At 47.3% G+C, this 25,690-nt stretch overlaps 1 protein-coding gene across 5 annotated transcripts in view; it reads left to right on the top strand.

Moving 5' to 3' along the window:
- aatkb (apoptosis-associated tyrosine kinase b) overlaps window positions 1-25,690 on the top strand; it is a 451,450-nt gene that overhangs the window by 141,653 nt on the left and 284,107 nt on the right. The window contains exon 1 of one of the 5 annotated variants that reach the window (XM_085963823.1): window positions 12,707-12,787. The exons of the other annotated variants lie outside the window; for them this stretch is intronic. The gene's annotated coding sequence lies outside the window, so the exon portion shown is untranslated. Of the gene's footprint in view, window positions 1-12,706; window positions 12,788-25,690 lie in introns of those variants that run through there. 5 annotated transcript variants of the gene reach the window in all.

Below are 25,690 nucleotides of genomic sequence, written 5' to 3'. Positions count from 1 at the left end.
CAAGACAGTCCATACCTCGGGAGCCTACTGTCAACAAGGGCAGACGTCGACGACAAAGTCCAACACCGCCTTCAGTGTGCCAGTGCAGCCTTCGGTCGCCTGAGGAAGAGAGTGTTTGAAGACCAGGACCTCAAACCCAGCACTAAGCTCATGGTCTACAGAGCAGCAGTGATACCCGCCCTGCTGTATACCTCAGAGACGTGGGCCATGTACAGCAGGCACCTCAAAGCACTGGAGAGGTACCACCAATGCTGCCTCTGCAAGATCCTGCAAATCCATTGGCAGGATAGGCGCACCAACGTCAGTGTTCTTGCTCAGGCCAACATCCCCAGCATCGAAGCTTTGACTACGCTCGATCAGCTCCGATGGACGGGTCACATTGTCCGCATGCCCGATACGAGACTCCCAAAACTAGCGCTTTACTCAGCGCTCCGGCACGGCAAGAGAGCCCCAGGTGGGCAGAGGAAACGCTTCAAGGACACCCTCAAAGCCTCCTTGGAAAAAGTGTAACATCCCCACCGACACCTGGGAATCCCTGGCCCAAGACCGCACAAAGTGGAGGAGAAGCATCCGGGAAGGCGCCGAACACCTCGAGTCTCTTCGCCGGGAACAAGCGGAAGCCAAGCGCAGGCAGCGCAAGGAGCGCACGTCAACCCAAGCACCCCACCCACCCGCCCCTTCAACCACCGTCTGCCCCACCTGTGACAGAAACTATAGGTCCCACATTGGACTCATCAGTCACCTGCGAACTCATTTTTAATGTGGAAGCAAGTCATCCTCGGTTCCGAGGGACTGCCTAAGAAGAATTGGCCAAGACACCAGGGATAACTCCCCTGCTCTTCTTCGAAATAGGATCTTTTACGCCTTTTACCTGAGAGGGCAGACGGGGCCTCGGTTTAACGACTCATCTGAAAGACGGCATCTCCGACAGTGCAGCACTCCCTCAGCACTGCACTGGAGTGTCGGCCTTGGAGTGGGACTTGAACCACAACCTTCTGACTCGGGAGCGAGTGCTACCCACTGAGCCACGGCTGACACATGGTGCCTGACTTGCAATCGTATTTAGACCCACTGGTTTCTGGGTTTTATTTTTCCTAAATTTGGGCGGTAAAGTTGGGAAATCAGCTGTAAGCAAACGTCTGTTTCTCTGGGTCAGCGATAAAATGATCAGCAAACTTAAGGTTTCAACTGAGATTAAGCAGCAAAAGTATTGGAGGGAACGGGTAATACATTTCAAGTAAATAATAAATGCTTATAGCAGTTCTGACGAAGGGTCATCGACCTGAAACGTTAACTCTGTTTCTCTCTCCACAGATGCTGCCTAACCTGCTGAGTATTTCCAGCATTTTCTGTTTTTATTTATAATTGTCTTCACAAAATACAATAAAAGGAGTTGGTGTGCATTAGCTCCCCCATTCTCCTCTCTCTCGCACTCTCTCTCTCTCCCCAGACTTCGGGGGAGAAATTGAGCACCTTCGCGCCTCTTGTTGTCGCCCCCGGGGGTGCTAAGCACTACCGACCGGGCGCGGCGAGAAGATCGACTCCCGCTATATTCGGCGGGAGGTTTGTGGCGGTGTTATGGCGTTGCACCCCGATCTCCTTCGCCTGGAGATTGTGCCATCATCGCCGTGTGCATCGCCCTGGACCCGAACTTCGGTTCCGCCCCCTGCAGCATCGCCGGGCGAAAACACCAGCAGCTGCAGGAAGCGTTCATCGGGAGGCCGGGCGCTTCGGGGGCGATACTTAAAGGCGAGGTGGCCGAGGTAAGTGGAAAGAAATTGTGAAATGCTCTTTCTGTTTGTTTTTCATTTGTCTTCGCCAGCGATCGATCAGCCCGGCACTCTGCTGCAGTGCATCGGGCCAGATCGCGGCTGCCGTCAGGGACCAGGTAAGTTTTCCTCTTGCAGAGCCTGCAGCGATGGCCTTTCCCTTTTAAGGGAGGGAAGGAGCCTTCCAACGTGGCAGCGATGCACGGCCCAGTGTACAGCGCTGCACACCAACCACCCCACCTGCTGCCTGTTGCGCTCCAGGAAGGAGGTGGAGCGCTTGATTTAGCCCTCAACATCCTTCCTGGAGCGCAAACCCCGCATTTTGCAAAAGTTGAAAAACATTAGCGCCTGGCGCTAATTTTTTGAACCGTTTAAAGTTAGCGCCCCAAATGGGGCGATACCCAATTTCTCCTCCTTGATTTTTTTGCTTCATTTTCACAGGTCCGTGTTGTTTCTATAACAAAAGGTGACGTCTTAGAAATACGTGCCTAATTTAGAATTATTTACAAAGAATCTTAGGGATTCTGGGTGGCAGAAAAAGGCTTTTGCATTATTTTGGACTGTGCCATCTGAGGGTTATGCAATTCTAAGTATTATTTAAAAGCATTGTAGTCAGTTCTTAACACACTGTATAAAAACCTGCAGCTAAAGCTTAATTCTTTAAAAAAAAAAATTGGCTTAAAAATGGTTCAGGATTTTTCTTTTGTCTGACTCCATTGACGCACCAGGAAATGTTTTGAGGCTTTGAAGCCAATTTTGTACCTAAAGCAAAAAAAATGCTTTTTAGGCAAGCTTTGTCCTTCTGTATTTTTATTTATAATCCAATTACGTTCTCATTAAAATAGCAGCATTGACCTGTGGTTGAATATTAAAGACCGCAACTTGTTCTGTGCAGAAGCCAGCTGTGCAAGAGTTACGTCGCGGTAAAGGGCTGAAAATATTCTTTTGAGGTCCAAGTTCTAGCTTCTTTTGGGTTTTTTTTTGTCCTGTCTTTCCCGGCAGAGAGAGAGAAGAAAAATCTTCACATCTGGTGAGTAGTTAGGCAGCTCCTGCTGAGTGACAAGTGCACTGTGGCTGTTTCCCACTGGCTTGCTCTCTCCTCATTCGGAAGGAGTGGAAGAATGAGTTGCTAACATAGTCAGGCTGTAATTTCAGCCTTTGTAATATATAGATAACTTTTTTTTAAATTCGTTCCTGGGATGTGGGCGTCGCTGGCAAGGCTGGCATTTATTGCCCATCCCTATTTGCCCTCGAGAAGGTGGTGGTGAGCCGCCTTCTTGAGTCCGTGTGGTGAAGGTGCTCCCACAGTGCTGTGAGGGAGGGAGTTCCAGAGTTTTGACCCAGTGACGATGAAGGATCGGCCGATATACTTCCAAGTTAGGATGGTGTGTGACTTGGAGGGGAACTTGGAGGTGGTGGTGTTCCCATGCGCCTGCTGCCCTTGTCCTTCTAGGTGGAAGAGGTTGCGGGTTTGGGAGGTGCTGCCGAAGAAGCCTTGGCGAGTTGCTGCAGTGCATCTTGTAGATGGCACACACTGCAGCCACGGTACGCTGGTGGTGGAGGGAGTGAATGTTTAAGGTGGTGGATGGGGTGCCAATCAAGTGGGATGCTTTGTCCTGGATGGTGTCGAGCTTCTTGAGTGTTGTTGGAGCTGCACTCATCCAGGCAAGTGGAGAGTATTCCATCACACTCCTTACTTGTGCCTTGTAGATGGTGGAAAGGCTTTGGGGAGTCAGGAGGTGAGACACTCGCTGCAGAATACCTAGCCTCTGACCTGCTCTTGTTGCCACAGTATTTATGTGGCTGGTCCAGTTAAGATTCTGGTCAATGGTGAGCCCCAACTGCTTCAATTCTGCCCAGCACCGACACACTGGAGGGTAGTTTTTAAACTTCGACTTGAAATGGGAGGTGTGTCCACCGCTCCAGCCTACCGTTTTGAAGTTAACCGGCCAGCAGTGAGCACCGAACGGGGGCCAGATATTGGCAAGGAGTCAACTGGGAGGTCGGGCCTGTTGTCGGGGAGGGGGGGCGGTGGGATGGGGATGAGGAGCAGACGGGGTGTGAATTACTGCTTTGGCGGGGCCCGGAGCACCACAAACATTTCCCCCACCACCCCCCCCAAAAACTTCCCAGGCTCTTGTTGGAGTGGCCCCCAGCGGGCCCTTTAAGGATTGTTTAGGCCGCTGAGCACCAGGTGTTCCTGGTCTGAGTGTGGTGCACCCTTCACCCCATTTGTACATAGAAAATGCAATCGGGGCCCTACAACTGTCAAGAGGACCCCGATTTGGGGCAGGGGTCCTGGGCACCCATTCAAAGGCCTGTTCTGAAATTTGAATCAATAGAAAGGATGCTTTCCCCCTTTGCCCTGCCTCCCGCCCCGTCCACCATCTATGGTGAATCTTGCTGCTCATAACGGGAGGATTGATAGTGTCCAGAACTGGAACGCATCTTCTCCCCTCTCTCCTTCCCACTTTGGGCATCCAGTCTCCCAGCCTGGCCGCAGCACAGCTGGATGCAGAGTGAAGCTCGCAACAGTTTGCCTCAGCACCGCCCTTCCGACAAGCATCCCATAATGCACCACTGTGACACTTCCATTTCCTACGTCCCTGCTCACTCTGTTGCCCAATTAGTGGCAATTTTGGGTCCGTGTCCGCAAAGAACTGGGCTGAGACTGCTCAAGAAGTCCAAAAATGTGCGGGTTAGGTTGATTGGCTATGATAAATTGACCCTTAGTGTTAGGGGGATTAAATACGTGGGGTTACAGGGGATAGGGTGGGATATGTGTCGGTGCAGGCTCGATGGGCCGAAATGGCCTCTATCTGCACTGTGGGGTTTCTGTGATTTCTGTGAAGATCATTTAGAGTTAAGACCCTCGCAGCCAATGGAGAATGAAAACTTTTCTCTCGTCCGTGTGGCTGATTTGAACCTCGGCCCTAAAAGCCAGTTTCCACACCTGGTGCACTGCCAATCCACACCATGCCATTTCTAATAATGCCACCATTATTTGTAAATAACTCACTAAGATTTTATTTAAAAAACCGCAAGTTCTTTCCTTTTTTTTTAGTTCTTTTTCTCCGTTTTGGTTCTCCGCCCCCTCGCCATGCCACTGCCCACTCCCTGGCTGAACAAAGAAAGAACTCGCAGGCAGTGAGGTGCTTTCAAAGTGTCGTCACTTTTTGCAATGTAGGGAAGCCCGGAAACCAATTTATTCGCAGCAGTGAGCTAAATGGCCAGATAATCTGTTGTTCTGGTTGAGGGGTAAATGTTGGCCACTGGGAGAACTCCCCTGCTCTTCTTCACATGGTACCATGGGATCGTTTACGCCCACCTGAGAGGGCAGACGGGGCCTCGGCTTAACGTCTCATTCAATAGACGGCACCTCCCACAGCGCAGCACTCCCTCAGCACTGGCACTGGGAGTGTCGGCCTAGATTATGTGCTCAAGTCCTGGAGTGGGGCTTGAACCCACAATCTTTTTTAATTCATGTGAGCGTGCTACCCACTGAGCCAAGCTTGACGCACTATAAGGAGCAGGAATGCCACGAAGGCCTCTGTGAACATTACTTTGATCTATCTATTAGGAGGTACGTGACAACAGAAATGTTCTGTTTACAAAGGATACAGAATGAGAGCATCAGATAACAAAATCAATATGGAACCTGACAGAATTGAGAAAAGACAGCTACAATACTTGGAGCTTGTTCAATTAATGGCCACAGATAGATTGCCCGTGTGTCAGCAAATACTCATGTCAGTGGTACTAGAAGTTGCAGAAGATAGAAGCAGCCTATTGCTTACACTATCAGCGAAATAGTGGATGGAAGACACCTGAGACTGCAGATTGTACAAGCAAGAGATCGCTGGACTATCATGAGGCATAAATACCAACCATCTATGTTTTATGCAGAGATTCATTCAGTGCTCTGCATTTTTTTGGTTTTAAAAAAAATTGCAAGGATTTAAATATTCTGTGCTGTCTTGAGATGACCCAAATTAATATTGGGGTTCAGTTCCTTTGTTTAAAAGTCCCACCCTGCCCTCTGCAAATGGTCCTGTTCCACCCGTTACCGCTCACCTCTGCTTCTGACTCCTATCTGATATTGCTGCGGCCTTGCTCAGCAGATCAAACTCTAATTACTTTATATCAAAACAAAATGTGCTTTTGATAGTCTTGGATAATCAAATTATTCAGATTTGCAGGAATAACTCACGCAAGTAGCCATTATTTCAGTTAATGATTTTTTTTTCAACTGTTAATTCAATTACTGTAATTTTCTTTTCAGAAAGGATGGACAAAATTATATTCAAGTTTTACATTAGCTTTAATCAAACCTTGCTGTTACGTTTTTGAGCTTTGTGCCACTTGGGTATCCGTCACTGACCAACCCCATAAGCAGATCTCGTGTCCGCAATGAACCAGAGTGTATCTTTACCCACCCAATATCTAGGTAGCTGATGGTGAGACCTAGAGTTGAACAATGAACCTTTGCCACTGTATTCCAACGCACTTTAATGTAACACGTGCTGCTGTCTAATTCTCCTCATCGCCGGATACATCCTATCAGACCGAGGTTCAGATGCTAACCAACAAACTATTATTTAACATAGAACAAGTAAAAAAAAAGTGTTCATTACAAACCGTATATAGTACAGTAATTACGTACTTTAATATTCTTGATGTATCAAAAACAACGGATGCTTTTCCTGAGACCACCTATTTCCACCTCGCCCGTCTCCGCCCCTGCATCAGCTCTTCTGCTGAAACCCTCATCCATGCCTTTGTTACCTCTAGACTTGACTATTCCAACACGCTCCTGGCTGGCCTCCCACATTCTACCCTCCGTAAACTTGAGGTGATCCAAAACTCGGCTGCCCATATCCTAACTCGCACCAAGTCCCGTTCACCCAACACCCTTGTGCTCGCTGACCTCCATTGGCTCTCGGTTAAGCAACGCCCCGATTTTAAAATTCTCATCCTTGTTTTCAAATCTCTCCATGGCCTCGCCCCCTCCCTATCTCTGTAACCTCCTCCAGCCCGACAACACCCCCAGATTTCTGCGCTCCTCCAATTCTGCCCTCTTGAGCATCTCCGATTATAATCGCTCCACCATTTCCGGCTGTGCCTTCAGCTGCCGAGGCCCTAAGCTCTGGAATTACCTCCCTAAACCTCTCTGTCTCTCTACCTCTCTTTCCTCCTTTTAAGACGCTCCTTAAAACCTACCTCTTTGACCAAGCTTTTGGTCACCTGTCCTAATATCTCCTTATGTGGCTCAGTGTCGAGTTTTATTTGATAATCGCACCTGTGAAGCACCTTGGGCCGTTTTACTACACAGGAGTATTTTAAGACAAAAAGTTTGACACCGAGCACATAAGGAGAAATTAGGGCAGGTGACCAAAAAGAGGTAGGTTTTAAGGAGCGTCTTAAAGGAGGAAAGAGAGGTAGAGAGGCGGAGAGGTATAGGCAGGGAATTCCAGAGCTTAGGGCCTAGGCAACAGAAGGCACGGCCACCAAAGGTTGAGCGATTATAATCAGGGATGCTCAAGAGGACAGAATTAGAGGAGCACAGATATCTCGGGGGGTTGTGGGGCTGAAGGAGATTACAGATATGGGGAGGGGGTGAGGCCATGGAGGGATTTGAAAACAAGGATGATCATTTTGAAATCAAGGCATTGCTTAACCATGAGCCAATGTAGGTCAGCGAGCACAGGGGTGATGGGTCAACGAGACTTGGTGCGAGTTAGGACACGGGCAGCCGAGTTTTAGATGACACCAAGTTTACGTAGGGTGGAGTGTGGGCGGCCAGCCAGGAGTGCGTTGGAATAGTCAAGTCCAGAACCTGTGTTTTAACCCCCTGTGCTAGGACCAGGAGTAGTAATCCAAATAAATAATTCAGCATAAGCAAAAATGCTTCTATTTTTGTCGCAATCACAATCTGAGAAAGGATATGGTCACGATTTTGAGTGGCGTGGTGATTTTTGGGCAGCAATGGCCTGGCCACATGCAGAAGCGCAGATAGTAGAAATAGCTACACCTCCAAGCGCTCCACTTTTTGAGCTTCAGTAACCGCGACTGGCAAATGGAAGGAGGACAGGGCAGGCAGTTCGCGAGATGAATAGACGGCCTGGTGTGGATGATGCTGGTCAACCTCCCACTGAGCCCGAAGACTACTCGCCAAAAGCTGATGGAAATACTTTGTGGCCTCGGGTACGAGAAAAGGTGGATGTGGCTCCAGTGGGATAACCTGGGAAGATTTGAAATTGCTCTCTGGGAATGTTGAAATTGCTATTCCTGCCTTAATTGGAAACATGTAGGTGTACTGCCTTAGAAATCCCCAATTTAAACAAACAAAAACAGGGCAGAAGCATGCCGAATGGTCGAAATAAGCACTTGATCTGTCTCTGGCAGACACCGAGGGGTTCAGATGGTTTATGCTGCATACAGGATAACACACAGCGAGGGGTAAGTCACAGGACAGTGACACATCGAGGGGTTAGAACATAGAAACGTAGAAAAATAGGAGCAGGAGTAGGCCATTCGGCCCTTCGAGCCTGCTCTGCCATTCAATATGATCATGGCTGATCCTCTATCTCAATACCATATTCCCGTTCTCTCCTCATACCCCTTGATGCCTTTTGTGTCTAGAAATCTATCTCCTTCAATATCATAATCATAATAATCATAATCATAATCAACTTTATTGTCATTGTTAGTGCACAAGGCAGTACAACGAAATGTAGGCTTGCGGCTCCCGAGAGTGTACATTTAGATTAAGACATTTAAACATTCAACATTCATTTGACTTGTAATACATTAACATAAACATAACCATAATAAAGTGCATTGGCAGATGTGCAGGCTTTAGAGTTTATTTGTGGAGTTCAGTAGGATGACAGCCCTGGGAACGAAGCTGTTCCTAAATCTGGTCGTACGGGTGCGAATGCATCTGTAGCATCTCCCAGATGGCAGGAGGGCGAACAGACTGTGGCTGGGGTGGGTAGGGTCTTTGATGATGGTCTGCGACCTCCGTAAACAGCGTTTCTGGTATATGTGCTCTATGGTCGGTAGCCGGGTGCCGGTAATGCGTTGGGCAGTTTGAACTACCCGCTGCAAGGCTTTCCGGTCATAGTAGCTACAGCTGCCATACCATACTGTGATACAGTTCGTCAGGATGCTCTCTATTGTGCAGCGGTAAAAGTTAGAGAGGATCAGGGGTGGCAGGTTACATCCCTTCAGCCTCCTTAGGAAATATAGGCGCTGCTGGGCCTTCTTCACCAGAGAGGAGGCATTGAGGGACCAGGAGAGGTCTTCCGTGATGTGGACTCCGAGGAACTTAAAGCTGTCCACCCTTTCCACCACAGCCCCATGGATGTGGATGGGGGTGTGACTTCCGCCTTTAGACTTCCTGAAGTCCACAATGATTTCTTTGGTTTTCTTGATGTTAAGGGCCAGGTTGTTATCGGCGCACCACTTCACGAGATGCTGGACCTCCTCCCTGTAGGCTGACTCATCGTTGTTGATGATCTGGCCTACTACCGTGGTGTCATCCGCAAACTTGATGATGGTGTTGGAACCATGAACAGCCACACAGTCGTGGGTGAAGAGGGAGTAGAGGAGGGGGCTCAGCACACATCCTTGTGGGGCCCCCGTGTTCAGGGTCAGGGGGGGTGAGGTGTGGTTACCTAATTTGACAGACTGGGGTCTGTTTGTTAGGAAGTCCAGGGTGAAGAGGGAGTAGAGGAGGGGGCTCAGCACACATCCTTGTGGGGCCCCCGTATATTCAGTGACTTGGCCTCCGCAGCCTTCTGTGGTAGAGAATTCCACAGGTTCGCCACCTTCTGAGGGAAGAAAGTTCTCCTCGTCTCTGTCCTAAATGTCCTACCCTGTACTGAGACTGTGAACCCTCGTTCTAAACCCGCCAGCCAGGGGAAACATCCTCCCTGCATCCAGTCTGTCTAGCCCTGTCAGAATTTTATAAGTTTCAATGAGATCCCCTCTCATTCTTCTAAACTCTAGTGAATACAGGCCTAGTCGACCCAATCTCTCCTCATACGACAGTCCTGTCATGCCAGGAATCAGTCTGGTGAACCTTCGCTGCACTCCCTCTATGGCAAGTATATCCTTTCTTAGGTAAGGAGACCAAGACTGCACACAGTACTCCAGGTGTGGTCTCACCAAGGCCCTGTATAACTGTAGTAAGACATCCTTGCTCCTGTACTCAAATCCTCTTGCAATGAAGGCCAACATACCATTTGCCTTCCTAACTGCTTGCTGTATTTGCATGTTTGCTTTCAGTGACTGGTGTACAAGGACACCCAGGTCCCTCTGTACATCAACATTTCCCAATCTATCACCATTTAAATAATACTCTGCCTTTCTGTTTTTCCTACGGAAGTGGATAACTTCACATGTATCCAAGTTATACTGCATCTGCCATGTATTTGCCCACTCACTCAACTTGTCTAAATCGTCTTGAAGCCTCTTTGCATCCTCCTCACAACTCACAATCCCACCTAGTTTAGTGTCGTCAGCAAACTTGGAAATATTACATTTGGTTCCCTCATCCAAATCATTGATATATATTGTGAATAGCTGGGGCCCAAGCACTGATCCCTGCGGAACCCCACTAGTCACCGCCTGCCACCCCGAAAAAACCCCATTTATTCCTACTCTCTGTTTCCTGTCTGTTACCCAATTTTCAATCCCACAATCCCATGTGCTTTAATTTTGCACACTAACCTCTTATGTGGGACTTTATCAAAGGCCTTCTGAAAATCCAAATACACCACATCCACTGGTTCTCCCTTATCTATTCTACCAGTTACATCCTCAAAAAAACTCCAGTAGGTTTGTCAAACACGATTTCCCTTCCATAAATCCATGTTGACAATGGCCCAGAACTTGGTGTCGGGGGCTTGCCGCGCGTGTAAGCCCCCGATCTGCACTCACCCTGCGCGCTGACATCTGAAGCCCGGGCCTGCTTGCATTTCCTGTGACAGGCCCGGTTCAGATGTCAGCGCGCAGTGCTTACCTGATCCAGCGGCGTAGTTAGTGCGATGTGCCGGCTGGGATCAGGTGAGCACTGTACAACCAATCAGGGGAGGGGAAGGTTCATTCATGAGTTTGAGAGTAAGAACTGTCAAACTCATGAAAACTACAGGGGCCCAAAACACTATTTAAACTTTAAATAAAAATTAAAAAAACATCCCAATCATTAAATTAAGTTTAAAAAAATAATTTTAAACAATAAATTTTTAATAAAAAGGGTCTAAAACCAAACTTACCTTATTGTAGATTCTTTAAAATAATAAACCTGTGGGAAAAAAAATTCTAAATTACACTAAAACACCACTTACCTGTAAAAATAAATACTTACGTGTGCTTTTTACAAGCGTAAAGACCGGAGGCCTTTAGACATGCGCAAATCCCCCAAAATGGAGGAAATCCAAGACGCACGCGCTGCCCCCTACAGCGCACACGCTAGCCTCTTCACCTCTTGGGTTAGAGGAGAGGAAATGCCGGTTTTCAGCACATGCGCTGTGCATGCTGAAAACCGGCATTTCCTCCGGCCAGACGCGTGAGTACCCCTTCCGTACTCACGCGTTTGGGGAGGAATTTCTGCCCCATTGTCTAATCCAGTTGATATTTTCTAAGTGTCCTGTTATCACATCCTTTATAATAGACTCTACCATTTTCCCTACTACTGATGTTAGGCTAACCGGTCTGTAGTTCCCTGTTTTCTTTCTCCTTTTTTAAATAGTGGGGTTACATTTGCCACCCTCCAATCTGCCAGAACTGTTCCATAACCTATAGAATTTTGGAAGATGACAACCAATACATCCACTATTTACATTGCTATCTTTTTTAGTACTCTGGGATGCAGATTATCAGGCCTTGTTTCCCGTTATAAATTCTCCCATTTCTGACTGTAAGGGACCTACATTTATCTTCACTAATCTTTTTCTTTTTACATACAGATGGTTTATGTTGTACACAGGATAACACACAGCGAGGGGTGAGTCGCAGGGCAGTGACACATCGAGGGGTTCAGATGGTTTATGTTGTATACAGGATAACACACAGCGAGGGGTGAGTCACAGGGCAGTGACACATCGAGGGGTTCAGATGGTTTATGCTGTATACAGGATAACACACAGCGAGGGGTGAGTCACAGGGCAGTGACACATCGAGGGGTTCAGATGGTTTATGCTGTATACAGGATAACACACAGCGAGGGGTGAGTCACAGGGCAGTGACACATCGAGGGGTTCAGATGGTTTATGCTGTATACAGGATAACACACAGCGAGGGGTGAGTCACAGGGCAGTGACACATCGAGGGGTTCAGATGGTTTATGCTGTATACAGGATAACACAGCGAGGGATGAGTCGCGAGACAGTGATGCATCGAGGGATTCAGGCAATCGCGTGCTAGGATTAATACAGATTGCTGCCTGTGTCTGTGAGAAATGAGCATTCAAATTGTTCATTTGAAAACTAGCTAGCACAAATAAACATGTCGGATTCGGTTGGTTATTGCTTGAGAAGGCAACAGTTTAGTCTGTTATGCAAATGTTCTGTGTGACTGTTTACATCTGGCACAGTTTTATTAGTATTCCAGCCAGTCAATTTAATAGGGACAAATGCTTGCTATTGATTACTGCTCCTGTCCCAGGGCGCGCAGACTGTTTCCAAATTAGTTCCAACCCTGTATAATTTTTCAGTCTTAATATTGAGAGGAAGTGCTAATTGGGAGGTTTGAGTAACTTTTAGATTTTCCCAATCATTCTTTCCCAACCTCTCCCGCCACCCCCCCCCCTCCCCCCCCATTCTTCTCGAATTCGATTCCATGCTGGTACAGTTCACAGAACACGTTCCTCTGACTTTTATTTAACCTTGTCTTTTAATCCACTGCAAACCAATTTTTCTCGCACAACACAGGAAAAGGACGGGCGGATGTTCCCCCCGCACCCCTCCCGCCGGCGTAATGCATGTTATGATTCCACTGGCACGTTTCCCTGGGTGAGTAATGCAACTGCAATTGGGACAAAAATCACTGGGGTGCCTGTCTTAAAAGGGAAGCAAAGGGGCTGAATTACCCCTGTAATTCCTCAAATTATAGAGGGAGGTAATTGCCCACTGACTGGTGACTTTCACTTCGCTGCTGATTGAAGTCAGTCAGAACAGGCATTTTGTTTATAATTGCTCTTAGCTGTCAGCCGCTCAGTGGGTAGCACTCTCGCCTCTGAGTCAGAAGGTTGTGGTTTCAAACCCACTTCCAGAGACTTGAGCACAAGAATCCAGGCTGACACTCCCAGTGCAGTGCTGAGGGAGTGCTGCACTGTCGGAGGATCCGTCTTTCAGATGAGATGTTAAACCGAGGCCCCGTCTGTTCTCTCAGATGGCCGTAAAAGACCCCACGGCACTATTTGAAGAAGAGCAGGGGGGAGTTCTCCTCAGTATCCTGGCCAGCATTTATCCCTCAACCAACATCACTGAAAACAGATTATCTGGTCATTATCACATTGGCTGTATGTGGGAGCTTGCTGTGCGCAAATTATCTGTCGTGTTTCCTACATTACAACAGTGACTACGCTTCAAAAAGTACTATAGCGCTATGAGACATCCTGAGGTCATGAAAGGCGCTATAGAAATGCAAGTCTGTCTTACGGTACATACGATACCCTGATGTTCTGCTCCAGTGACTTGGATGGGGGAGTCTTGCACTCCATTCACTATTTCCTATTACAGGGGAATGGGATTGGAGATAGCTGATTGGAAATCTAGCACTGCCTAATAGAGTAATGCATTCACAAAGATAACCATGCATGATAACCGCAAGAAAAATCTCAATCTATGGTTTAAAAATCAGGATCAGTGTGTTTTTTTTAAATAAATACTGATAGAAAGTCAAGTATTATGTCTGAGGCTCCAGTCTCATGCAGCATAAACTGATGCACTCTGTTTGTTTGAGCTTTTAATTTGGAAGCTCTCTGCCCTATTTTGAAGACAGTTGTGTATCAAACCTAACTTCCATTCTATACGCAGTCATTCCCTGGATCCCAGGCAGTCAGGTCCTAGCACTGACACGAGCTACTGTTGCTACATTACATGTGTTACGTGGATTATAACAAGTAAAGTTAGACTACTTCACGCTCCGTGTACTGCACATAAACATTAAACCACCTTGGCTGCAGTGTGCACCATCTACAAGATGCACTGCAGCAACTCGCCAAGGCTTCTTCGGCAGCACCTCCCAAACCCGCGACCTCTTCCACCTAGAAGGACAAGGGCAGCAGGTGCATGGGAACACCACCACCTCCAAGTTCCCCTCCAAGTCACACACCATCCTGACTTGGAAGTATATCGGCCGTTCCTTCATCGTCGCTGGATCAAAATCCTGGACCTCCCTCCCTAACAGCACTGTGGGACCTTCACCACACGGACTGCAGCGGTTCAAGAAGGCAGCTCACCACCTTCTCAAGGGCAATTAGAGATGGGCAATAAATGCTGGCCTTGCCAGCGACGCCCTCATCTCATAAACGAATAAAAAAACATAACATACTGCTAATCAAAATTATCCAGGGACTAGCTAGGGGCTATTGATTATAGATCTATTTAATTAAATGTAACCCATATTTTGATTATTTTCTTCAACTGTTTTTCATAAATTATTCAATGTATAAGTTAAAAAAAAAAATTGTAAATCAATTGTTTGCGGAAGTGTGCCGCACATTAAAGAGAATGCCCGTGGCTCAGAGTTTAAAGGCTCCATAAATTGGTGCACACCGACCTCACCGATTGGACAAAGTGGTCGAGACCAATTATACTGAGACTCTGCCACATTTGGCGGGTGGGTGCAAGGAATCTCCCACCTGGAGCATTACAGTGAGGGTGAAACAATGTCGGGGTATTGTCCCATCATTTTGAGCCCCGGTACAAGAACGTGCTTGTACATAACGGGCCCCCAGGATTGCCGGTGCCTCGGCTGCAGAGGGGAGTTCATTTAAAGGGCACAACAGGAAGGCTATGTCAGTAGCGAAACACTGCGGATGCTGGAAATCTGAAATAACAACAGAAAATGCTGGGAAACGCTCAGCTGGTCAGGCAGCATCCGCGAAGAGAGAGAGAGAAACCGAGTTAACGTTTTGGGTTAACAGCAGTTCCGACGAAGGGTCCTCGACCCAAAACGTTGATTCTGTTTCTCTCTCTCCACAGATGCTGCCGGACCTGCCGAGTGTTTCCAGCACTCTCTGTTGTTATTTAGGAAGACTATGTCGTCTGTCTGAAGGCTACTTTGTGGAACTTTTTCTTATCTTTATTGACAAAGCTGTGTTGCCACTTAGGCTTTCGTGGTCCGTTGTAATAATTGCTTAGCTTTTTATTTGGCTGTTTGGTTCCATTATTGCTGCCGAGGCCTTTCCCAATGGGAGTCACCCACACGTGAGCTGTTCTGCGAGAAAGAGGAAGAGCACAGGAGGAATTTCCTGAATGACAGGGTGTTTTTTTCCATCTGCGCTGTTTCATTTAAATTGGGATTGAGTTGATCCTCTGGTAAGAAGGTTTACATTTTAGCCAGGAATAGAGGGGGGCGGGGGGGGGGGATAAAAGAGTGTTTTGTTTTTTTGCCATTTCACTTGCAGCCCGTTTGCTGGAACGGTGCCCGCCCAGCTGGGCTTCCGAGAGATTTACTTCACGCCTGTGCAACAGGAAGAAAATTGTCAGCAACTTGAGAACAAGTATACACATTTTTTTTTGTTCTTGGATTTTTGTCGCTGTATTTAGTTGGGGGAGACTATCATTTCCTGCTTAGCCTTCGTACAGTCACGGGATGTATATCAGTTGATTCATGTCAGCTGTGGCTCAGTGGGCAGCGCTCTCTCTCTCTCATCTGAGTCAGAAGGTTGTGGGTTCAAGTCCCGCTCCAGAGGCTTGAGCACAAACATCTAGGTCGACACTCCAGTGCAGTGCTGAGGGAGTGCTGCACTGTCGGAGGTGTTATCTTTCGGATGAGACGTTGAGCCGAGGCCCCGTCTGCCCCCTCAGGTGGATGTAAAAGATCCCATGGCACTATCTCGAAGAAGAGCAGGGGAGTTAACCCCGGTGTCTTGGCCAATACTTCTCCCTCAACCAACATAACCAAAAACAGATTATCTGGTCATTACCACATAGCTGTTAGTGGGAGCTTGCTGTGCGCAAATTGGCTGCCGCGTTTCCCACATTACAACAATTACTCCACTTCAAAAAAAAAAAGTACTTCATTGGCTGTAAAGCGCTTTGAGACGTCCGGTGGTCGTGAAAGGCGCTATAGAAATGCAAGTCTTTCTTTCTTTCATGAAACTGCCCCTCCTGAGAATTGAAGATTTCCCCGAACCTCTCCACCTGGCTGGGTGTTTATCGAGGAACTTGATCAGGAAACCGGTCGGTGGGGTGTGTTAAAACGTCACTGTACAAGGAGTTCACAGAAATACTGTGACCGCACTCATCCCTGGATGTTCACTTGACGGAAATCCTCGTCTATTTTTTATTGTGACTTTTAGATTCACAACAGAGTGTGCTTCTGTTCTTCCTGAGACTGCAGCTAAGCAACAAACAAACTAAAAGCCAAGCCGTGACAATATTTGTTTGTTTTCAATGAATTTACAGTGTAATCCATGGAAGTTTCCAGAGCCATACAGCTGTGTCCTCCAATTCAATTTTTTATTTTCATCATAAACTGCTTATTGTCATAAATTATAGCACACATCGTCATTCATTGTAACCTCGCTCCATAAATGAGCCAGTTTAACCCATGCTGGACATGATCTGTGCAGCCTGGGTGTGTGGGGAGAAGGGACTGACACCAAATAATGCCCGGTTCAGGAGATCAATATAAAGAAAGACTTGCATTCCTATAGCGCCTTTCCCGACCTCAGGATGTCCCAAAGCGATTTGCAGCCAATGAAGTACTTTTCAAGTGTAGTCACTGTTGGAATGTAGAGAAAGCATCAGCACTGGAGATAAAACTCCTAATTTAAGAATATTTTGCTGAATGGAATCGGCCTTTATGAAAGTTATGGGTTCAAGCCCTACTCCAGGGGCTTGAGCACATAAAGCTAGGCTGACACTCTCACAGTGCCAGTACTGAGGGAGTGCTGCACTGTCGGAGGTGCCGTCTTTCGGATGAGACATTAAACCGAGGCTTTGACTGCCCTCTCAGGTGGACGTAAAAGATCCCACGGCCACTATTTTGAAGAAGAGTAGGGGAGTTATTCCCCGGTATCCTGGGCCAATATTTATCCCTCAACCAACATAACAAAAACAGATTATCTGGTTTTTATCTCATTGCTGTTAGTGGGAGCTTGCTGTGCGCAATTTGGCTGCTGCGTTTCCCACATTACAACAGTGACTACACTTCAAAAAGTCCTTCGTTGGCTGTAAAGCGCTCTGAGCCGTCCGGTGGTCGTGAAAGGCGCTATATAAATGCAAGTCTTTCAGTTGGGGGCAAAAAGGGGTTCCAGTTCACAGTCGCTGCATTTGCAACTGTCCGCTGTCCGTCTGCTGTGAGGGTCTGGCGATTTAAGTTCAGAAATAATTGCTATTTTGCCAGCCCAATATTGGCCAGCACAGATCTTGCAGCGGTACAACCAGAAGATACCAGAATTGCGGTGCTTGTCAAAGAGATGGTTACTCAGTGCCGGCCCGTGGAGAGCCGAACTCCCTGCCAACACACCAGTCGGGCCTGTCGCTGTGTCCGCTGTGCGGTCGCTGCCTGAGTTGTTAGGGTTATTAAACTTATCATTGCAGGTATTAACCAGAACAAAATGCTGAATTGGCGACTGACTGATAGTGGGGGATCCTGAATCTTTACCTCTGATATAAATGTCATGTGCAGTATAATCATGAAAGTACGTCCAGGATATGTTGCTTGCTGTGTCGGATTGATAGCTAGTTATTAACAGCCCGTGGCACAGACGCACACTCGAAAGAGAGAGAAACTCACCATTTGTCTCCCAATGTGGAAAGTGATATCTGCCATCCGATGTGGGAGGCACCTCATTTCTCCACTCAGCATCTCAGGTGGTCATCGAATGGAGAGCCAAACTAGACATCCCATTAGAAGACTTTCCAAACTAGACATCCCATTAGAAGACTTTCCAAACTAGACATCCCATTAGAAGACTTTCCAAACTAGACATCCCATTAGAAGACTTTCCAAACTAGACATCCCATTAGAAGACTTTCCAAACTAGACATCCCATTAGAAGACTTTCCAAACTAGATATCCCATTATAAGCCTTTCCCGTCATATGAAACAACATCAATTTCCCCCCCCACCCCGATCATCACCACTACCCCCTCTCCCGACCCCCACCAATCTCGCTCTCCCGATCGCCCCCCTCTCCCGATCGCCTTTAATGACTTACCTGAAGGCTGCTGTCGGCGATACAGTGGCCCGATCTTCGAGTCCTCTTCTCCGGAAAACTGCTTGGGGACGCCCATTAGGTTTCCGCAGCTTCCCGCTTCGATGATAATGCAACCAGAGGGCCCAATATTGCGTGGGCTTCAGGCCTATCCCTGTGCCCTCTGCGCACCTGTTCTTGGGTGTGCTCTAATTTTCTAGGCCGCCGTGTTCATTCAGAGCAAATGCAGAACTACATTATTACACCCGATGATTTCTCAGTGTTATTCACACTCATGAAATGCTGTCAGGCGCAAATGAATATGAAGATCTGAACGGCCAAGTGAGCTGAACAACTTGGGCACAGGCTGAATCTGGTTGACAACTGGATTTATAAACTTCTCCCTTCGCCATTTTTCTCTTTTTTTTAAATTGTAAATGTGATATTTTGTCTCATTGGCATGTCCTGAAAGAATCATAGAAGGACCGTGTTCTGCAATGAATAGGGAAGCTGGTGCTGATATTTGAACTGTGGTATAGCCCCAGGAAAATCTGCATCTGTGTCTGTGTGTGAGTGTATGGAGTGTGTGTGTGAGAGTGTGTTAGAAACATAGAAGATAGGAGCAGGATTAGGCCATTCGGCCCCTCGAGCCTGTTCCGCCATTTAATGAGATCATGGCTGATCATCCAAATTCAGTACCCTGTCCCTGCTTTCTCCCCATATCCCTTGATCCCGTCTGCCCTCTCAGGTGGATGTAAAAGATCCCATGGTAATATTTTGAAGAAGAGCAGGGGAGTTATCCCAGGTGTCCTGGGCAATAATTATCCCTCAATTAACATCACAAAAACAAAACAGATTGCTGTTTGTGGGAGCTTGCTGTGTGCAAATTGGCTGTTGTGTTTCCCACATTACAACAGTTCAAAAGTACTTCATTGGCTGTAAAGCGCTTTGGGATATCCTGAGGTCATGAAAGGCGCTATAGAAATGCAAGTCTTTTTTTGTAATCTCATACAAACATCCCCCCATTCCCTTAACTATGGGAGCTCAGCAATAATTACAGTCAAAGCCACTTAACAGATTAAAAAAATAAAGGCCTAGAAATTGAGTGGGGTTAGCGCCCATTTTGAGGCGCTAGAGGGCCTAGCGCCGCAAGTACAGCCGATTGAGAAATTCACTTGGGCGCTGCCATCGGCGTTAGCCGGTTGCGCTGCGCCGGCACCGATGACGTCATCGGTGTGCGCAGCGTCCCGGTTCGCTACGGGTCTTAGCGCCGGCGCATTAAGGTTGCGCGGCGGCCGGCCGCTTTCCCGGCGGCCGCCTGCCCGCACCTCCCTCCCCGGACTCCTCCAACACCCCCCCGCGGCACAGATGCGTGTGGGCCGCGAGCCCGGCACTTCTCCGAGGTGCCGGGCTCATTTTTCTCCACAGATCAACGGCCAGCGGTCGGGTGCAGGCAGCTCCTCCTTAACGGAAGGAGGAGGCCTGCACTTCCCCAGCCTGCCGCACCGCATCGGGTGCCGCAGCGGCGGATTAGCGCCGCAATGCAGCAGTCAGCGCCCATTGCGAGGCGCTGACACCCTCCAGTAGCGCCGGCAGCCGTCTGGGCGCGGCGCTACTGAATTTTTGGCGCGCACAGGGGGACTTAGCGCCGGCGCTAAATTTCCGGCGCTAAAGCCCTGGCGCGGCGCCAACTCAATTTCTAGGCCAAAATGTTTAAGGGAATAAAATCTCCATGTGCAAATCCCTTTTCTATCTTTTCCAATGATAGCTGTCACTGTTAAATGAATAACTGTTTAAATAACTAGAGCGTTTAAATGAATTGGAAAAGTCTGGATTTATTCATTTAAGCGTTGCCCTGCCTCACTAAAGCCGATGTATTGGGCCCTTTTTGCCAATCAACGTATTGAGCTCGGTTTACAGGCATATTTGTCTTGGTGTGAAAATCGCCCAGTAACCAGTGCAGCGGTGTTGCTGAATCTCTCCCACCTGATCAGGTGCTGGGGCTCTTGCACGTTTGGCAATCAATGTGACGGGCGTCTTTGTTTAGGTGTGAAAACAGCCTCATCAGCTGCTATTGCTCTGAACTTTGTGATGCTTGGAACCAAACACTTTGGCAACAAACTGTGGCAGAAACTCTGTCTCTCTGAATAAAGGAACCTCCACCTCCTGAAGGAGAAGGCTCCTTCTCTGGCTCATGAGGTGAAAGTAACTGCGACGCTGACTGGGCTGAAATGTTTTCCAGCGTGAAATCGACGAACCGTTTGGTGTATCACAGCCAATGTCCCCCGTAAGCCACGCTGCCTCCTGCGCGGCCTGCCTCCCGCACTGCGCGGCCCATTCAAGTTTTTGCACGTGCGCGAGGTGCCTACAGTGTAAAAGCCGGTGAGCGGCCTGCCCGGGACCTTGTCGATGACCGCACGACCACGCAACTTACCGGGAACATTGATCACAGCCGTTTGCTTTTAAAGGTTTGCTGTAATGTGTATATTGTAATGAAGCAAGTGGCATAACTACACTTTAATAGGAACATAGGAACAGGCCTCGGGCGACTGTCTGTGTGGAGTTTGCACATTCTCCCCGTGTTTGCGTGGGTTTCTTCCGGGTGCTCCGGTTTCCTCCCATAGTCCAAAGATGTGCGGGTTAGGTTGATTGGCTATGATAAATTGACCCTTAGTGTTAGGGGGATTAAATACGTGGGGTTACGGGGATAGGGTGGGATATGTGTCGGTGCAGGCTCGATGGGCCGAAATGGCCTCTATCTGCACTGTGGGGTTCCTGTGATTTCCTGTGAGGAACGTCAAGCCTGTTCTGCCATTCAGTTAGATCATGGCTGGTCTGTATCTTCACTCCATCTACCTGTCTTGATTTCATATCCCTCAATACCCTTACCTAACAAAAATCTATCAATCTCAGTTTTGGACTTCTTAATGAAGCTAGCCTCAGTTATCTATAACGACTGTGTGACTGTTTTTTTGTTCAGTACTGCAATTGCAATCTAGGTCGCATTCCACTGTTAGCTTCTTGCCAAATTTGATACAACAGTTAAAACGGATAACAGAATAGAACGGTTAAGTGGCTAACATTACTTGGCAAAAATCATTATTCATTTAACAACATTCCTCTGTACTGCTTGTCACAACCGAACAGGATTCAGAGAAGGCAATTAACCCAGTGACCAAAGAGGGATAGTTTGAGGCTTTGGGGCTGTCGGCTGTTGTGTCCTGCCTGAGGTTTTCATTCATATCCAGACTGCTAGGTTGGGGGTGTTGTAGCTCAGGAAATGGAGTCGTTGCCTTTGAAGCAAAGAAGAGGAGGCTTTGGCCACGTTGCTGGCAGTAGACATGTCTCCAGTGGTTATGTGGTGGAGCACCAGTAATGTTATGAAGGGCAAGATGAAAATGTGGGTGTATTAAAAGTGATGTCAAGGTTGAAAATGATATTCTTGCACGCGGCGAAGGTAACGATTGTAATATCTTTGTGTTTCATGCAGACCCAAGTGGTGATTTGCATAGAAGCAACGATGAGCATAAGTTTCCAAGTTCTTTAGTTGGTGGCAGTGGCATTGAAGGAACCTGTTGCTTCTTCCCAAATGTGCTTTGCAGCAGATGAGGGACTCGCTCCTGGACTGACGATGGCTGATCTTCCGGACAGCAGCTCCTGGATGATGAAGAAACGTGTCTTTTTTGTTTCGCAGTCTCAGTTTGAAGGTTTCCAATCAGTACCTCTGCTTTACCAGACAGATTATATCTCTCATCGAGCTTTGGCAACTCATTAAAGTTACAGTTAAGGTGCTTAACTGTGATTATCACAGCTGACCTCCAACTGGCTGTCTTTACTACCAGAATGGTGGATATCGCCTTGCTCTTTCCCAGAGGTTGCTGTGTATTAAGATGTGTGACTCCACTGATGACGCTTCTGCAAGGGAACTAGCAGCTCTCTCCCACTCTTTCAAGGCATCATGAGGGTAAAATTATTGGACACCATTGGTTGTACCACAGACTTTTAAAATATCAACCATGAGCCCGGAGAAACAGTGATTATTATACCGCTGAAATAATCTTTTGCTCAGTATTTTTGGAGAAGTAGAATTTAAAAAAAAGGAATGTTATTAATCTGGCAGCAGTTTTGGAACGCGGTGAGTGGCTGATTTGCTCATTCTTGCCTGTACACTGTTTTTGCTTTTGTTGCATTTGCAAATTCAGTGGCGAGTTGCATTTGAAGAGAGTTTAGAAAATCGCCCAATAATTTGTTCGTCCGATCAGACAAACCTTCCCAAACAGCAGCACTTAGGCTCCGGGTTTAAAGAATTTCTTAAATTGGAGTACATCACTTGGCCATCTGTGAGAAACTGTTGGCATCTTTTAATACCCCAAAAAAACTCAATTAAAAAAAAAAAGATTCGAATTCACACAGATCACAGAAACCCCACAGTGCAGATAGAGGCCATTTCGGCCCATCGAGCCTGCACCGACATATCCCACCCGATCCCCGTAACCCCTACATATCCCACCCTATCCCCATAACCCCACGTATTTAATCCCCCTAACGCTAAGGGTCAATTTTATCATAGCCAATCAACCTAACTCGCACATCTTTGGACTGTGGGAGGAAACCGGAGCACCCGGAGGAAACCCACGCAAACACGGGGAGAATGTGCAAACTCCACACAGACAGTCGCCCGAGGCCGGATTCGAACCCGGATCCCTGGCGCTGTGAAGCAACAGTGCTAACCACTATGCCACCGTGCTGAAGATCTCAAAGAAATTAAACATCCTCTTTTTAAAAAAAAAAAGAATTAAAACTGTACGGAGGTAGTAAAAAGGAATAGTAATTGTTAAAATAATAGGGAAATTCTTTTAATCTCAACAGCCGCTTCTGTGCCAGCGCCCGTGTGACACAAAACCTGGTCCACTGATTGTTGTAGCACCCGCTGCTCGGGAAATGAGGTCAGTCTGCAGGTGGGTGAGAATGCACAGATGTAGTCTGCTCCGCCTCTGCACATTCAGAATGGCCGCCTGGGGAGGTATCAAAAGGACTGCTTTTTAATTAAAAAAAGAAATTAAAAAATCCCTATTTCTGGATGAATGTCTGTGCCACTGAAAATGAGTGATACCAAGTGTTGTGGAATTTAGTAAGTTTTCTTCTTCATCTTTTGGCATCCAGTAGAACACTGCCGTAAAACAAGTGACTCGTTTCCCATCCATTGACTCCCATCATCAGCTACATGGCCGAGGCTAGCCAGTGAAACATGGGGAACCTAGCAAAATAGGAACAGGAATTAGACCATTCAGCCCCTCAAGCCTGTTCCAACGTTCAATTAAATCACGGCTAATCTGTTGGTCAATTGTCCCAGCATCCACAGTATTTTGGGGGAGTGAGTTCCAGATTTCCACTACCCATTGTGTGAAAAAGTGCTTCCTGATTTCACTCCTAAATCGCCTAGCTCTAATTTCAAAATGATGCCCTCTTGTTCTGGATTCCCCCCCCCCCCCCCGGGAGGAAATAGTTAAATAGTTCCTATCTATCCTATCGAATCCAGTTATCATTTTAAGGACCTCGATTAGATCACCCCTCAACCATCTAAACTCAAGTAAATACAAACCAAGTTTATGCAACCTGTCCTCATAATTAACCCTTAAAGTCCGGATGTCATTCTAGTGAATCTGCGCTGTACCCCCTTCCAAAGACAATATAGCTTTCCTGAGGTTCGGTGCCCAAAAACTGAAGGGGATACTCCCGATGGGGTCTGACCAAGGCTCTGTACAACTGAAGCTTCCTCACTTTTGAAGTGCGCGTCCCACTGCAAATAGCCTGTGACCTCCATTTCGTGCACCAACCGTCTCTAACGCAACCTCTCTAAATTGTGGGTAGTTTTGCACTTTGAACTCGCGCCCTCTGGAAACTCTGGTGAGACCACCCGAACCCATTTTTCATGGGGCTCTTGCAGCTAGGAGAGAGAGAGAGAGAGAGAAAACGTTGATCTCATCACTCTGAGCTAGATTGAAACCTAGGTTCGGGATGAGAGAACTCTTTGTAAGCCCCCAAGTGTCTCCTATTCTTAGAACCATAGAGTATTACAGCACAGGAGGAGGACATTTGGCCTATCCTGTCTCTGCCAGCTCTCTGAAAGAGCTTTTCACTTGGTCTCACTTCCTTTCTCTTTGCCCATATCCATTTAAATTTTCCTTTTCAAATATTTATCCACTTCCCATTTAAAAACTGTTATGGATTGTAACTCCATCACTAAATTCTGGTAGAACATCCCATGTCCTAACAAACCTCCTGCGCAAAAACAAGTCTCTCAGCCCCTCACTTTGTTCTTTTGGCTATGAATCCATACTCTCCTGTTACCAACTCACTGACCAGTGGAGATAGTTTGCCTTCTCAAAACTCCGAATCATTTTGAACAACGCTATCAAATCCCTTTTTAACTTTCTGTGTTCTAGTTGAAACCGCTCCAGTTTTCTAGCTTCTAGCTGCCTAATCTAATGAAGTCGCTTCTTTGTGCAGTTAACCATGCTCCGATATTGTGCCCGAGTCCAGATCATTTATATAAATTGAGAAGATCAATGGTTCCAACACTGACCCCTTGGAGGACACACACATTTCAGTGTCAAATGCATCCAATAATCACTACTTTTTGTTTTTTGTCCTTTAACCAACTTCCTATGCATACTGCCAAATTCCCTTTAATACCATTCACCCTAATTTTCTTACAAGCCTCCGGTTAAACATTGGGAAGACCGAAACCATTGTTTTCGGTCCCCGCCACAAACACCATTCCCTAGCCACTGACTCCATCCCTCTCCCTAACATCTGTCTGAGGCTGAACCACACTGTTCGCAACCTTGGTGTCACATTTGACCCTGAAATGAGCTTCCGACCACACATCCGCAGCATAACTAAGACTGCCTATTTCCACCTCCGTAACATCGCCCGTCTCCGCCCTTGCCTCAGCTCATCCGCTGCTGAAACCCTCATCCATGCCTTTGTTACCTCTAGACTTGACTATTCCAACGCACTCCTGGCTGCCCTCCCACATTCTACCCTACGTAAACTTGAGGTCATCCAAAACTCGGCTGCCCGTGTCCTAACTCGCACCAAGTCCCATTCGCCCATCTCCCCCTGTGCTTGCTGACCTATATTGGCTCCCGGTTAAGCAGCGCCTTGATTTCAGTATTCTCATCCTTGTTTTCCAATCCCTCCATGGCCTCGCCCCTTTCTATCTCTGTAATCACCTTCAGCCCCACAACCCCACTGAGATATCTGCGCTCCTCTAATTCTGCCCTCTTCAGCATTCCTGATTATAATCACTCAACCATTCTGCCTGTACCTTCTGTTGCCTAGGCCCTAAGCTCTGGAATTCCCTGCCTAAACCTCTCCACCTCGCTGCCTCTCTTTCCTCCTTTAAGACGCTCCTTAAAACCGACCTCTTTGATCAAGCTTTTGGTCACCTGCCTTAATTTCTCCTTATGTGGCTCGGTGTCAAATTTTTTGCCTTATAATACTCCTGTGCAGCGCCTTGGGACGTTTTACTATGTTA

The sequence above is a fragment of the Somniosus microcephalus genome, chromosome 21 (assembly GCF_052327205.1).
Source record: "Somniosus microcephalus isolate GS21.2 chromosome 21, FLI_Smic_1.0, whole genome shotgun sequence".
In the NCBI taxonomy this organism is placed as follows: Eukaryota; Metazoa; Chordata; class Chondrichthyes; order Squaliformes; family Somniosidae; genus Somniosus; species Somniosus microcephalus.
Note: the sequence above shows the minus strand (reverse complement) of the source record. Positions and strands in the feature narration are given on the sequence as shown.